The 15,797-nt window shown below is 38.6% G+C and overlaps 1 long non-coding RNA gene across 1 annotated transcript; it reads right to left on the bottom strand.

Annotated features, from left to right (window-relative positions):
* Nucleotides 1-14,919, bottom strand: LOC144992560 (uncharacterized). Its single transcript, XR_013656613.1, has 3 exons — nt 14,660-14,919; nt 2,355-2,458; nt 1-102 (listed from the first exon to the last, which is right to left on the bottom strand). It is a non-coding gene; the product is annotated as an uncharacterized LOC144992560 (long non-coding RNA).
* Nucleotides 14,920-15,797: the final 878 nt, after the last annotated feature.

Here is a 15,797-nt window from a genome sequence, read left to right as displayed (position 1 = left end):
TTTGAGTTGTCTTAAGCCTCTACATTCCATTTTACTCCATTGTTTTCCTTCTCAGTTTCCTGGAAATGCTGCCAAAGCCGGTCCCTCCATTCACACTTCACCCTGTTGACATTAAAAGAAGGATGGAGTTTAATAGTTTTGTTTAGGAGGGTGAAATGAACTATTCATTTTTATTATGTATTATGCAGTATTTAAAGTTTCAGCTCATTAAAAAACAGACACCCTCCACACAACCCCCCCAAGGCTGTCTTTTACCCCCCACCAACATCCAGTCAGGCTCCCCTAGCCACAGGCTCTGCTTGATCTGTTTTTCTTCAGTCAAAATTGAAAATATACTGAAATATTTATTTATTTGTTTATGCCTTGTGTCTCACCAAAAGGAAAAATGTCATAGCGTCTCAGTGGTTTAAACAAGCAGCATCAGTAAGTCTAGAAAAACACAACTCTGCACAGTTTTTTGTTTTTGTTGGTGCAATTTGTTCCACTAAATGTATTTTTCCTCATTACAGACTTACTGTATTGCAACTCATTTATTAACATATTGCCTAAATTGTAAACAAAATAGGAAGAAATGATTAGCAAGTAATTTAAACTAGTGTGGTTTCCAATTTTTGTTGTTTTTTAAGAGGTCAAGTAAATGCATGCAAATAAAACGATACCCATAGTTTTAGCATTTTTTGGGGAATTAATATGAATTTATTGTTGACTTATTTCTAAATCTCTGTGTCCTGATTTTATTCACATATCACACAGCGTCTTGACGTATTTGGTTATATTTTTTTACTTTTTTGACTTAATGGTTGTGTATCATGAATGGCAAAACGCTGCATATATTGTAATTTTGCACCTGACAGCCTGCCTCTCATTATTTGATCAGCCTGCTTCTTACTCGGTCACAACAAGCAGCAACCTACACAGCGGCCCGACGCTAAATTGGAGATTTACATTAAATACTTTGGCACCGATGCTGCATACAAACACAGAAATGGAATAAATCAATTTTGTTCAGAGAAATGTTTCACATGCTTTTTCGACGCAGCGTGATCTCCAATCTCTCTGCAAATGAGCTGCGCTGCCTTGTAATGGTTTTTGCTCCTCGTGGGAGGCCGGCGTCTCAGAAAAGCTGCTGATTGAGGAAGAAATGTAATACAGGTGTAAAGCAGACTTGATAGGGGTCTTACATGAGGGTTATGCATTTTAGCAGTGATATACATACTGTTACATATTTATCAAAGAATATGGAATTTGCTGGGTTGACTCTTTCTGCCCCTCCGAGACTTTTGGAGGGTTATTTCGGCTAGAATGTTGTTAATTCTGTTGGAGAAGGAGCCCATTATGTTGAATTAATAGGAATTAAGGGTTTAAATTGGTTAAGTAAGCACTTCATTAATCGTGAGTGGATTCCTACATGAAAGGAGGTGTGCACAGTGTTAGACAGACTTCAGAGGTAACAAAACGGCTCGATATGAAGTCAGAAATTTTGACAAAGCAGGAAAGTAAGGGTAGGATGGGAAATATAAATTAGTTTAATTTGACTGGTATAGATTTTATGTCAAAACTAAAAAATATGACTTTTTGGGATCTACAATTGGAAATGTTTACTTTTCCGGTTAAATGAAAGTAAAGAAAAGTGGATATTTGAAAATGAAAATATGATTGTGTCAAAACTGGTGATATGTATTAACATCAAAACAGGAAAAATGTCAAATTTTTTGTTAGACTGTAATGATATTTTCGATATGACTTTTTTGTTTGTTACTGCCCTGCGACAGACAAACTGAAGAAGCTTGAATCTGCTCAAGCGTTTCCCCGTGACCCTGCATGGGACTATGCAGGTACAGAAGATGGATGGATGAATGGATGGACCTTTTCTTCAGCAGAAGGACTGAATCTTTGGGTACGCTTCTGTAAAACTGTGATGTTGGCCTTTAGTTTGCACATGGAAGACGCCGCCGTGGCTGACTGTCAGGAGCCTCACTTGACAGGCTTCATGTAGTCAAGGCGGACTAATTGAGGTGTGTGTTTTATCTGGACCTGCTAATGATGATGAGGGAGCGGGAGAAGTAGTCTGTCCCCTTAGGCTGAGGAATAGCACGACTTAGCCAACCCTCTGTACTTATTGTCCAGCAAAGGGGGAATTCACTTAATGCAGTGTTTCAGAAAAGTGGATAACTGTGGGCGAGATCAATAAAGTAACAGAGCAGAAAATGAACGGCGTGTGCTGCGTAGCTGCGTTGTAGACATTTGCTGGAAATCGAAAGGTTTTTGTTTCCAGCTAAGTCATCAAACATGAATGCCAATCTAATGTGCATGAAATATACATATCAAAAGCATCTGGAGCTGTTCGTATTTACCAAGTGTATTTCTGTGCGCCGTAGAGGTTGTAGATTTGCTTGGATGAGCCACATTGTTCCTGTGCGGCCTACTGACATCGCTCGAGGGCAGAGAAGGATGGAACCTGAGAGGGGTGACAGTGATAAATAGCCCTTTTAATAACAGCTGCCCCACTTGGCTAGCAAGTCTCAGTCAGTGTCCTCTGTGTATTTATGCCTATGTTTATTTATGCATCCATAGCATGCAGAAAATCACCACCGTAGGGGTACAATCATTCTTTTATTTGTGATGTAGGGGGGGGGGTGCATTGGTTTAACTTTGGCAAAAGGGTAAAGTGGCTCATCTTAAACTGTGCAGAAAGCCATTTAACCCTCAGTTTGGTCTGTTTGTGTCTGTGTTGACATTTATTCACATTTCAGGGAGTTCTTGACTTCGTCCATAGTTGTAAACAAAACACAAAAGCTAAGTTTTTAAAAAATGGGCCTGTCTGACTTTTACAGCCACAAGGATGGCATCCTGTGGAGATTTAGACAATTAGTTAGAGATAAAGCTCACATTTTTTAAGAGCAAGCTCAATATTCTGACTACTAAGTCCGTTTTCTCAAGGTTCAGGATTTACTTTTATTTTCGAGACCCTTCAAATGATTTATTCACCCCTCGATCTGCATGGCTTTTAATTTTTTTGTGCCTTATTGTTGCTGTGTGACTGAAGTAAAAAAAAAAATCCCTTTTGTCTGCTGAATTATGACCTCAGGCTAGAGTTTGTGAATAGGGAGAGGGGAGGCTGTAGATCAGAAGTGTCAAAGCCTCTTCCTGGAGGGCACCGCCGCCATCGTTCTCACTCAAACCAGTTCCCTCTGTTTAATTGGTTCAATTAGTTAAGTATCCATATACAATGTTGTGCATGCATTTTTCACGACTCCTCTTAACGCTCTGCTTAAACAGAACAACTTCCGGCTATGATTTGCCATTTGGATGAATGTCAAAGAGAGTAAATGATTGCGCTAATTGAGTAATTAAAAGCAGATGTTGGAGCAAAAGCCAACAGCGTACACTTTAAACACTTTGCCCTCCAGAAACCCTACACTGTTTTTGACACCCCAGTTATATATGGTTATCCCAGAGGTGCCTCTGTAATAGTTACAGTTTCACCCTTGTGATTATTCAGTTGAAGTCTCCGCTATTGAACCAAAATGGTGTTTTTATGCCATTTTGACCAAAGGAAATGGTCTGGAAAAGAAAAGCCCATCATGCTGCCTAATGGCCAGACTCAGTGATGCACAGATTCAACAGAAGCTCTCGACAGACAGAGCACGGTGTCTCTGCTTTCAACCCATCTCTCTTACCCCCCACTGTCCTCTGGTGGGACACTACTGGCCTGTGCAAAACTCTTTGGAGGAAGATGATGTTCTGTTGTAGGTAATTAACATTGGAAATGTGCCAGTAAAGAGAATCAGTGCGCCATCAAATCACACAGGAACAGAGTGTATTTCACGGTTTTGACAGCTGTTGTGATTGGAGAATAGCTCCAAGGCTTTATACAAAGTGCCGATCAATAAGTAACAATTTTCTTATTAAAGAATAATTACTTGGAGGTTGCATAAAACTGTCAATGGCTCTTTCAGTTTACACTTTTATTGGAAATGTCTCATTGAAGAAATCCTTCTAAAATTTGATCTGGGATGGAAAGTTTTTTGTTTGGTTTGGAATAGAGAGGATTTAGTTATCTTTAAAACTTTTGGGCAAATGTATAAAAGGGAAGTTCTATCTATTATTTTTTTTATAGCACATTTTCAACAAATGTCATTTTAAAACTATGATAAAATGAAAAAGAAGAAAACACAAACAGCTCCGGCTTTTAGTCCTTTCTGATTTAGTCCAGTTTGTCAAACATTGATCAGTCTTTTAGGTCAGTTAAGATGGCAACAAATTTAATTAAGAGTATTTTTTTAGTTTGAACATAATGAAACTCTGGAGAGGAACCATGGTAGCACGGCTTTGACTGTTTCAAGTTGGAGATTTGAGGTGATAATAAAGTAGAAATTAAAATTCTCTATTTTCAGACAATAACATTAGAAATTAAATTTATATTAACAAAACTGGACAATGTCTTTTTACAGTATATTTCCACTGGTCTGCGCTGATCTGTAGAATGAAAAATAAATTTTAAAAATCTACTAAGCTTGTTGAAGACCAACAGACTTTATACAATATCTCAACCATTGCTTTTCATTATTAAATATTTCTTGCCTCCAAGACGTTAACAGAAGCTTTTTAATAGAATTTTCTGTCATTAGCAATATTGTGCAAATATTATTGTGCATTTCTTGAAAAATGTCAGAAGTCAGAGCTCTGTCTCCCCCTCTGGTGACCAGCAGGAACCACCCCCAGAGTTCTAACCACACTACATCTCCCAGCAACCCCAGCACACACATCCTGGATGTCACACACCTGACTCTCATTCATTCAACCAACCACAGCATATTTAAACACTGCACCGAGTGAAGCTCAGTGCAAAGTATTGTCTGTGCCACCCTGCCTGCAGCACCGAGCATTATACCTGCGTCTGAGCTTCTGTTTCCTGATCCTGTTTTGCCCTTGACTCCATTTACCTGCCGCCTGCCCTGACTATTGCCTGGATCCGGATTACCAGTGTTACTTTTCTCATGCTCTAATGCTCTCATGCTTGTGATTGACCCCTGCCTGCCTGACCCTGATTTAGCTTTGTGGACTTTTAGCTGAGCTAGTAAACCTGCTGCAGTTGGAAGCAGCTGTCTGTTCTTGTGAAAAAAATAAATGGTTCAAATGTTATAAAACAAGTAACTAGATGAATGCCGTCAATTACAGTGTATTGTTATCATGAATGAACTCAAGTTAATGTAAAAGTATGGTCCAGTAGAAGTACTCCTAGAAGTACTATTTTCACAAAGAGTTACTTATGTAAATTTTATTTGATACTAGAAATTGAACATCAGAAATGATTCACCTGCTAAGTTTTTTAAAGAGACGCTGATGGCAGCATCCTTTTAATGACTGAGAGAGCAAATTTTCCCAAAAGTAGTGCAGAGGGTTCCTGATAAATCATGCTATAATAACTCTCAGAGCCACATGCGTAGCTAATGAACTTAATAATTACTCATCCCTGGTTGGAAGAGCTTAGCCCGGGTGAGATGGAAGCAGTGGCTTCTAGAAGCCACAGGAACGGCACAACAGGCAACAATCAACACAGAGTCTGTGCCGGCATCAATCACAGCTGTCAGGCCTTTACCAGTCAGTGTAATTTGCTGGTGTTTTCCTGAAATGAGTACACCTTGTAAAATGTAGCTAAGATCACTTTCCCAAACACCTTGGAGCACAATATGTTTAAACCAATGAGATTTATGTGGAATGATTTATCACGCCACTCTTAGAAAAAATATTATTTTGAACTAAGAAAGTGTTTTATGGGCTCACAAAGGAAATCAAAAATAATGTCCTGCATGGTTGAATGTTAGGCTCCTCTACAGATGTTTGCCTGAGTGTTACAGCTCAGCAGCTTTTGTTTGATTTGCTTTTTTTTTTTGTTTTTTTTTATTGTGGTGTCAATCACTCAACTGATACACGTGCCACTGTGCAGATATCTAAAAATATCAAACTGTCCTGCTAATTTTTACCTGTCTGTCTGTCCGTCTGTCTGTTGTGAGGTTAACTGTAACTCTGACATTTGCACATGAATTGTTTCACATAAGTGTGGGTCTGTTAAAGCACAGTAATATTTAAATATGAGTCAGAGCAGGATGGTGAGTAACACTGGACTGTTCACAGATGCTCCTTTCTGCAGAGCTCCACATCGTGTTCTTTAATTCCCAGAGCCACATCTCAATCATACTCCTTGCTAATTTGAGAGTCACCCTCATTTCATTTTAAACGATTCATTTTTGGCAAATTTGTAAATGGCCCCAATGTGTTCCACAATTTAGTCAATTACTGTTTCAGCCAGCAGCACTCCGGGGACCAGGAACACACATTGCCTGGAGGTACCATCTCAATAATTGTTTCAGAAAAGTTGAGAATGGATTGCTAACGCTCTGTTCCACTTATTGAAATGTCAATTGGAGCCAAAACCCTTTTTGCTTCTCCTCTCACTCTTTCTCACTGCACAGTGATTGCTGTGCCTTTTCTTCCCCGAGTTCTAACCGTTAAGAAACAATAAAACTGAATCTGAGTTTTCTGAATTTTTCACAATTAATATCCTAATTTTGCTTCAGTCTAGGTTTTATAAGCTAGTTTTAAATATAAATAACCCAGAATTAATAGGTTGCCATAATTAATAAATCAGATGCACTTTTCCTGTCAATTGTCAAATAAGTGAAATAGATAACAGAACCCTGCTGTATACTTGTAATTAACTAATAATTACTGGGGTAAAATTAAAACATTATACTCATCAAAATTAGCTTTTAATGGGTACTAATTAAGAGAAAAGTCGTTCTTTATGACACCAAACAGTATGACCTAGAGACCCTCTTTAATTAAGCTATCATCAGCCTTTTTTCTTTTGTTCCACAAAATGTGTTATAAATGGCTGGAAAATGTGTTTTGGTTTGTTTTGCCACAAGGTCCTTCTCACACACAGCATCCAATCCAATTAACCTGAGCTGTGAGTTTGGCAACTGCTGATTAATTGAAGCACTTGGGAAACATTCAATGTGCCAGGATACATGTTAGATTTGGCCTTTATCTGTTGCCTTTGTCCTCCCTGCTGAGCCCAAGAATCTCCTCAACAAGGTGTGTTGTGTTACCTTGAATGAGGGGAATTAAAGTATAAGCATTTAGCTCACTTCAGCTTATTTATGAAGCACCAGTTCACAACTAAAGCTGTCTTGTGGCACTGAGAACAAAGCAAGAATCCAATGGATTCCAGTTCAGTTAGTCATTTCAGACGTGTTATGTGGGGGCCATTGACTATAACAGGATGGATGGAGAATGAGGTCATATGACCTAAAGATTTTTTTAATGTCCATTTCAATCTAGTTTTTTTTTTAATCTGTAATTGTCATCCTCTTGAATGAACCTGGCTATTTATTAAAAAAAAAAGAAACAGTCGGGACAATTAATCCTAATGGTTGCTGGAACACAACTAATAAGTTGGAGATTTGACTTTGTTTCATTACCAACTGTACAACATTAACATTAAGACTCAAACCCTCGAGCTGTTGTCATGAACAATTCTTGAATCAGGTTTATTTCTGTTTTAATCTTGAACTATTTTACATTGGAGAGAAGAAATACAAGAAACAAAGCTGGTGAACTGACCTGGTTCCAGTCAGTAACCATTTTAACCATTTTTAACCAGTTTTGTGTACCAGTGAAAGCTATGCAAATGACAATAAATGAATCTAAACATGCTTCAAGCTGGAAGTTATTTGCCATGTCGTGGAGAAAAACGACTTCTTTTATTTTTAAGGAAAGACATAATCATGGGGAGAACGAGCTCCTGTGCCACAATCTTGGCAGGGACAGGGAGGAAGTTGTTGGGGAGAAATCATTGAATAGAAAGTCTATGTTGAAGGGGAAAGAAATGCACACAAAGCTATGGAAAGGCATTGAGACTTTTTAGGGACATCCATTTATTTATTGTTTTACTATAAGATGTCTCAGTGGCATTGCTGCACAAACAAAAACTTGTTCAAAAAAACAGTTGCTTTGTTTAAAAATATTTATAATGATGCCACAGTGAGTTCATTCAAAATTTTAAGGATTGCTTTTTAATTTAAAGACCCACTCAGAGGAAAATTATGTTTTGGGTGTTTTTAACATGTTCATGTGGTATTTGTCTCATGATAGACGACATAAGGAAAATTAAGCTTAAAAATGCATTTCTGACTACTTCTTTATTCAAATCATTGTGAATCAGGAGCAGAAACAAATGTAAATGCATTGTTGAAAAAGCTCGTAGGTACAAACCACAAGCTCTCTGCTTGAGTCCATTCTGACGCATCCACTTGTAGATGACTAGATCCATTCAAGTCTTAATTTTCCCCGTCTGACCTGGAATCTGTCTCTGAGCTGTTTAGTTGGATAGCCCCAATATTGCTCGCCATTGTTGTTGTATCATTAAGGTTGAGGTTGTGTAAGCTAGTGAGAGAGAATTTAAACAATTGGATGACGGGAAATGGAGACAGGCTTATTCCACACCAACAGTCCTTCTCACAACTCAGAGGTGAATTTCTATGAACCGCTCTGCAGAAACTATGTCCTAGAAAACAACACTTTTCTTTTTTATTCTGTCAAAAAATGGCATATTCATAATTAAAAGACCACTAGGAACGTTTTGATAATAGATGAAAAGATGGTTAGAGGGTGACTTTAAAGCTACACAAGGGTTCTAAAGAAAAAAAGGGGGTGCATTTTTCCCTAAAAGAAACTTTTAGCAAACTTCTTCACTGGGTGATCCAGTTCACATTAGAGTCACTTTTGATAACTGGTGAGCATGTGCAGCATGAACTGAGGGTCAGTTGCACCTGTCTGTTCTGATTACTGGATGAGTAAGTCTGTGCTTCTGTGTGTAAGACCTTCTGCTCTATTCTATAATTAACTTTTGCCTGCGCCCATCAGGTTCCATTCCAACCTTGATGTGTCCATAGTGACTGTTGCAGGCAGCCAGCTTGCCATTCAGTATGTATTAAGCTGTCAGAGTGAGCTGCTTTCCTAAGCCGCCTGTCTTCACTGAACAACCCAGCCTATTAACTCCTATTGACTGTGACACACATGTCCCTCCAAAATGAGCGGTTCCGTATTGATTTTTTCTGAGCGCTTCTCACTTCCCCCTTTCATGCCGCCAAGGGTGAGATCTTTATCTTGACCGATTGTGTATGTTCATCGTATCACTGTTGCCATTTCAGACCCATAAACCCATTCCTGCGACCCCCCCACACCCTTTCGCTGCCTGTGTCTCATGGCTACTCGCAAGCAGCATCGCCTCAGTGAGACAATTAAAAGGCTTGACTCCCTTGTGTCCCCTCTTAACACTGTGGTCAAATGGAGCCGCAGACCTTCCACCGTCTCCCTTCAGGTTAATACAGCTTCCAATGTTGGACCTCCCCCCACACACACACACATACACACACAAAACACAGCTTTCCCAATCAATGGAGCTGAATAGAAGCGTGCCACATCCTCTCACTGACGCTCTTTCAGGCCGCTACAGCCAGAATGAACTGTGACAGCACGTATCGACGTCATATCAAGCTCCACTATCGAGAGAAAAATGATCATCTGCAGGTGAAATCAGTTATTGACATGCTGTGGAATAGCTTCCCACCCCCGGGGGACTTATTGATACAGTTTATTGCATATAAATATTTATCTAGTATGTGTCTGACATAGATTTGTCCAGTTTAGGTTTAGGGGTGTTTGTGTGTGGTCCAGTGAACGGTTGGTCCGTGGAGGGCCATCACTGCCTTGCTCACGCTCTCTGCCACTCAACCATGACTCTGCCTCTCCTTTGTGTTGGATTGTGTTTTTACAAGCAGCATGGAATTGCTTTGGCTGTTGCAACTCTCTTGAAGTTAATGGTAAAACAGGTTGTAATTACATTTTATTGCCTCTCACTGTGGAATATCAAAATGGCTTTACTGTGGCCTTCATATTATTTATTTTTTTTCACGCGAACACCATCAATGGAAGAGATGTTCCACTTTTTATACAAGATGGAAATTCAGAAAACATCCTAATAGCGTTTTATTTTAGTGAATAAGGGCAAAAGAATTTACTTTACTTGATAACCTTTCTGCTTAAGTAAGTGATATTTTTTCTGCTGTTCATTTTGTAAGGATATACCAATTACTTTAATACCTTTGGCAAAAAAAAGAAAAAAAAGATCAGCAAACTATTTTTACAACAGAAAGAAGCCTTTGAGAATTAATCCAAGACAATCTATGAAAATTCATCCAGGTGATGTTAACACAGATTATCCATCTTTGAAGGAACTGATTTAGAATCATTTTCTGCTCTTCCAAAATTCCTAAAAGAATTCAATTCTCTGAATCCATAACAATGTCATTCTTAATGTGCTGTGTAAAAGCCAAAGCAAAATATTTGAAAAAAATATTTTTCAGTCACTGATTCCTTTTTTTTGTTCTAAATACATTGAGAGCATCGTCATTGCATTGTGCACACAAAAACAACAAAAGAAATTCTGATTTAGCATCTGATTTTGTTACTTCTTCTTTAAGAAATTATTTTATTTTCCACTTGTTACCTGTAATATTGACACCTAGTTATCTGTGTAAAAAGAACCTTGAACAGTCAGACTGCAACCTCTCCACCGTACCCGGGACAAGCTTGTACACCTGATCAAGACTGGGATAAACCAGTCTACACTGGACATGCAGCTTGGTGAAAAAAGATCAACTTTTAGAGCAATTACTAGAAAATGGAAGAAATACAAGATCAGTGATGTGACACATGGAGCTCCATCATGCAAGATCTCACCTGGTGGGTTACAAATGATCTAGAGAGTGGTGAGGAAGCGTCTCAGAACTACACTGGGGAATTTGTCAATGACCTGAAGACAGCTGGGACCACAGTAGCAAAAGTTACTATAGTAACACACGCTACATTGTCATGGATACAATTCCTGCAGTTCCCCAGAGGTCCCCCTGCGTAAGCCAGCACATGTCCAGGCCCGTCCAAAGTTTGCCAGAAACCATCTGTATAATCCAGAGCAGAACTGGGAGAATATCATGAGGTCAGCTGAGGCCAAAATAGAACTCTTTGGTATAAAAACACCCCTCACCATGTTAGGAAGAGAAAGAATGTTGAGTTGCATCCCAAGGATGCAGGAATGCATGTGGTTCCCAGAATTTCTAAAAGTACAGTTGGAGGTAGAACCTTTACCCACCAAGCCCCTGACTTGTGGAATAAGTTTCAAGCTCATGTAAATGAGGTCGACACAGTTTCTACATTCAAAGATAGGTTTAAAACATTCCTCTTTGGACAGACTTATTGCCAGGCTAGCTAACAATCAGAGAATATTGAACTTATTGCTCCCCTACCTCGCCTACTGTAATGAAGTTTGGGGAATTAATTATAATTTTATTTACATCCGTTATATATATACTTTACACCGGTATTTGTATTTTTGCCCCACTAGATAAAGTGCGGTTTTGGAAGTTAATTTTATTTCCAAAAGGGAAAAAAATACTCCACACTGACCCTTTAACAAAATATACACCACAAATACCAAAGAACTAGTTGTGACACTCTTTCCAACTACTAGAATCAAGCACTTGTGATACTTGTCCAAGAACATTCTGCATTTGTGAAGCTCTCCTACTGAAGCCGTTTTCTGATTACCATTATTTCTTTCATATTGGGGGATTTTTGAGCATTGAAATTTGAGAAATTGCATCTGAATTTAACTCTAAATCAACTTGATCCTTCCTAAAGTCAAATGTGATTTATTTTAAGGGTAATGACGAATGTACAGTGGAATATTGTCTTTTAAAATTTTAGGCAAAAAACAACAACAGGGAAAATGTGATTGGAACTGAGAATTGAACAAAAATGAACAGAGAAAAAATCAAAACATGTCACGAAACTGCAAATAGCGACAAAAAAGAAAACTATTTATTTATACATGCTAAGGAAGCAATCATAGGAGGAAAAAGACGTGTAAATAAAAACTAAACTAACCGAACTCAACAAATTTTTTTTTTTGAAATTCTCCGTAGTCTGGTAATATTTACAATTATTAAATAGTTGTGAACAAATGTATCCTTGAATCTGGTCCACTCAACTTTTTATTTGCTTTGTCATCATAAACCATATGTGGTATTGATCTGCTTTCCTAATTGATACATCTGAACCAAAGTCAATCAACTCCACAACTCTGAATGAAGACTTATCTTTGCTGTTCCAGTCACAGTATTTGACCTTTCAAAATAAGTTTTGGTTCCACAAAGCCCTTAAAGGTTGTCATACAGTAGGACAAAAGGTACATCTGTGTTGTTTTTTCCTTATTGTTTTCATTGGAAATGTCTGGGGCCTAAAGACGTGCAGCAGCATGGTGTCATATTTATGTGATATTGATTTTTGCAGACAAGCACATGACAGAGTGACATTTTCTCCTGGATGATGCACGAGCATCGTCTCGTAAACATGACAGGCCGTCGCAGGTCAAATACCTCTGTTTCCCATCCTTCCCTGTGTCTCTATTACAGGCTGTTGACTTGTTGGCTGATTTATTGACCACCTTTCATGTTTGTTACCAACCACAAAAGCAGCTTGTGAGTGACTGATAGCTAGACTTCTCCTTTCCATTTGCCTCCCATCTTTTGCTTTCTCAATCCTGTTTGTGACTTTAAAGCTATGAGTGTTTTTGTTAATGCTGTCTTCTGTTTATGACACCATAATTAGAGTTAAGGAAGGACACCTAACTACCCCTGTTCCACCATACTGAGAAAGTCAATAATGCAAGCCCAACAACTTCTCACACAATTGAGCCCTGTGGAAAATCTATATGGTCTGCTGCGCTGCGTCTTTATGGGGCTGTTTCACAAAAAGCCACCAGCTTTGTGAGGGTTTTGTCCACTTTTAACTAAACCCTGAAAATCGATTAGGAGCAAAAACAGAGTCATTAAGTCCCAACACAAAATAGGCTGCTCAGGATGTTTTTGCTACACCTTACTGCATTGTTGTACTGTACAAGCTGTAAACTCTTTTTTTAGAGTTGCATCGTTTATACAGGAAGGGTGGTCTTGAAAAGTCCAACCCATACATTGGACTTTGTGGAACTGGTCACAGTGGACACCAACATATAGCTTTGTAGAAAATAGTTCTGATGTTCTGAAAGTCTTTCTTCAGTTTTGTCGGGTACGTACAGTATGTGTGCACTTATGTAAAAACAAAACTTTTTTTATATATTCTTAAACTCAGCTCAACATTAACTTACAACTTAGCTGTGAGGTCAAAGTCTTAAAAGGCCAATACCATGCAAAATCATTTTTTTGAGCTTTTAAGTGTATTATAATGTTCATTCCTAACGAAAAGAAACCCCAAAGTGGTATTTTGATCCAATCATGCCTTTCGGAGCATTCCTCTAGAAACCTGCACTCTGAACCTCTCCCAACCCATGAAAACGAGCGGATTCTCACAGCTGACATAGACCAGTGAGAACAGCCCCTTTGAGGAAGAGTCTGCGCCCGCTGCCCAGCCCCCAGGCTTACACAAACACACACGTTTTCCACTGAGCTAACGTGATCGGCTAAAACACTTTCCTTCTATACGCACAATATGCAATTTTTGCAAAAGTTTGAATGTTGTTTGTTTTCATGGGAGAAACTCAGGCAGAGGCCGGCTCCAGGACGACAAGATGACGACGGTGGCGGCACCCACTTGGAGCGATAGCTGGTGCCTCAGAGATCAAGTCGTCTTACGGGTTGGAAAAAAAGTTCAGGAAAACAATTTATATTTGATTTTCTTTTTAAAAACATACTATTGTTTGCAAAAGGTAATATATTATTATATACATGGATATTTTTTACTATAAGTGGCTTGAGAATAGCATGGCATAGAAGGCCTTTACTGTAAAGTTTATACTTCTTGACACCTCAGCTGTTGAGAGTGTCACAGAGTATAATTTATTGGACATAAACTATCAAAAAATAGTGATCCATTGTAGTCAAGTGAGATAATTATAACCCTGTTTCTGTAATTTTTTCTCTATTTAAATGTCTGTTTTGTTTTTTTAAGTGTAAGAGAAGTTTTAGACAAGCACTTCCTCTTGCTAATTATTTTATTAATAACGTTTGACTTGATTTCATTCTGTATAAATAAAGAGCTTATAACCTCACCTCTTGCCAATCAAATTTCTTCCAATGCACCTTTTTTAAGGATTGTTGTGAGATTTACACATTGCATTTATAAAGTTATTCACTCTTTGGTTCTATTTTTAAATGACAGTCCTTCAAACCATGATGGATTTGAGCTAAGAGTGGAGATACTGATAGGGCATGGTAGAGGTAGGACCTGCTTAAGTCACTGTCCTCTTGAGTGAATACAATAAAAAATGAAATCTTGGCTCATAAACTATTTCAATATAAATATTATATATTTTACAACAACCTAATTGTTGCTCTTGTGTTTTGCACAACTCTATACTGTGGCCTTCAATGTTAAATGAGTCCCAAGAGGTTTTTTACATGAATGGCTTTTTTAATCTGACAGTTTGAACATTTTCTTCTTCAGCTATTAAGGATTTATTGAATATGTCATGGCCTGGCAGCTACTCCCTCCTCCCCCCTCCTTCCTGTGTTGGACGCGACCAGCTGGATTCACTCACCTCATCTACACCTTCCTTCATAAGCTCCTCCTGGATCATCAGCCGGTGCCAGTTCGTTGTTCCTCCTATGGACTTAAACCTATTGGATCCTCACCTGGTCGCTGTCCTCCTACGCTGCTGTCTATCCGCCTCAAGAAACCTCCAGCCAGCCGCCTCTCCTCGCCATGGTTCAAGCCTCGCCCACGCCGCAGAACTCCCTCAAGGAAATTCCTCCTCAAGATTTCTCCAGCTAGCCTCAGCTCTTTGACTAGAGATAAACCTGTCAAGACCTATTTCAGATTAAACCACTTGAAACTTACCATTGAGTCCTAGCCTCCTTCCGGGTTCCAGCATCTGGGTCATTCTGAACTCACGTCCGCATCATGACAGAATATTTCTGGAAATTTGTCACAAAAAGAATTGATTAAGCAATTAATTTGTGTTAAAGAGATGCAAGTTCAGGTAGTACCAAATAGCTTTATGTAAAGAGTGATTCCTCCTAAAATCCACATTAAAAGGTCAACAGCTTAATTTTTTTGTGTGTTACGGTTGAGCTGTGGCTTAAATGAGGGAAATCTGAGTTTTTGGTGGAAAAAACAAAACTGAAACATGACAAAAAGCTAAAAACTGTACCAAGACTGACTTGACAAAACGGTTGACCTGTAAATGACGAACAGAAAGCCATTGGCTGTATTACTGAGGGAGGTTTCACAGCTGCCTCTGTTGAAAACTGAAGATAGGGGTGTTTAGGTACAATGAAGAAAGCACTAAACACAAAACATGTCTTATGCTTAAAGCAAACCAAGTGAATGAGGTTGAAAAATCCTTTTGACTGTTTTATTTCCATGCATGATGGTTACATTCAACCATAAAGACATGTCACTGTGATTAAAGGAAGGCTTCCCCATCTGTCAGTGCAAAAACTGAAATATTTTTTCAAAAGATTTTATATTTCATTCAAGCTGCAGCTGAGAGTCGTGTTAATGAGGCCAAAAACATGTTGTGATGACAGCCGTCAAATGACTTCCATGACAGTACACAAGCACTGGTGTAATTACAACAAAATGCCAGACACCATAGAGGTCTGCTTCTTTATTCTCTTGCTTTAATTATGAAATGGAAATTTAGCTTAAAAGGTATTGATTGCAGTTTCAGAAAA

Source organism: Oryzias latipes, chromosome 6, assembly GCF_053564925.1.
Source record: "Oryzias latipes strain Hd-rR chromosome 6, Olatipes_Hd-rR_3.1".
NCBI classification, from domain to species: domain Eukaryota; kingdom Metazoa; phylum Chordata; class Actinopteri; order Beloniformes; family Adrianichthyidae; genus Oryzias; species Oryzias latipes.
Note: the sequence above shows the minus strand (reverse complement) of the source record. Positions and strands in the feature narration are given on the sequence as shown.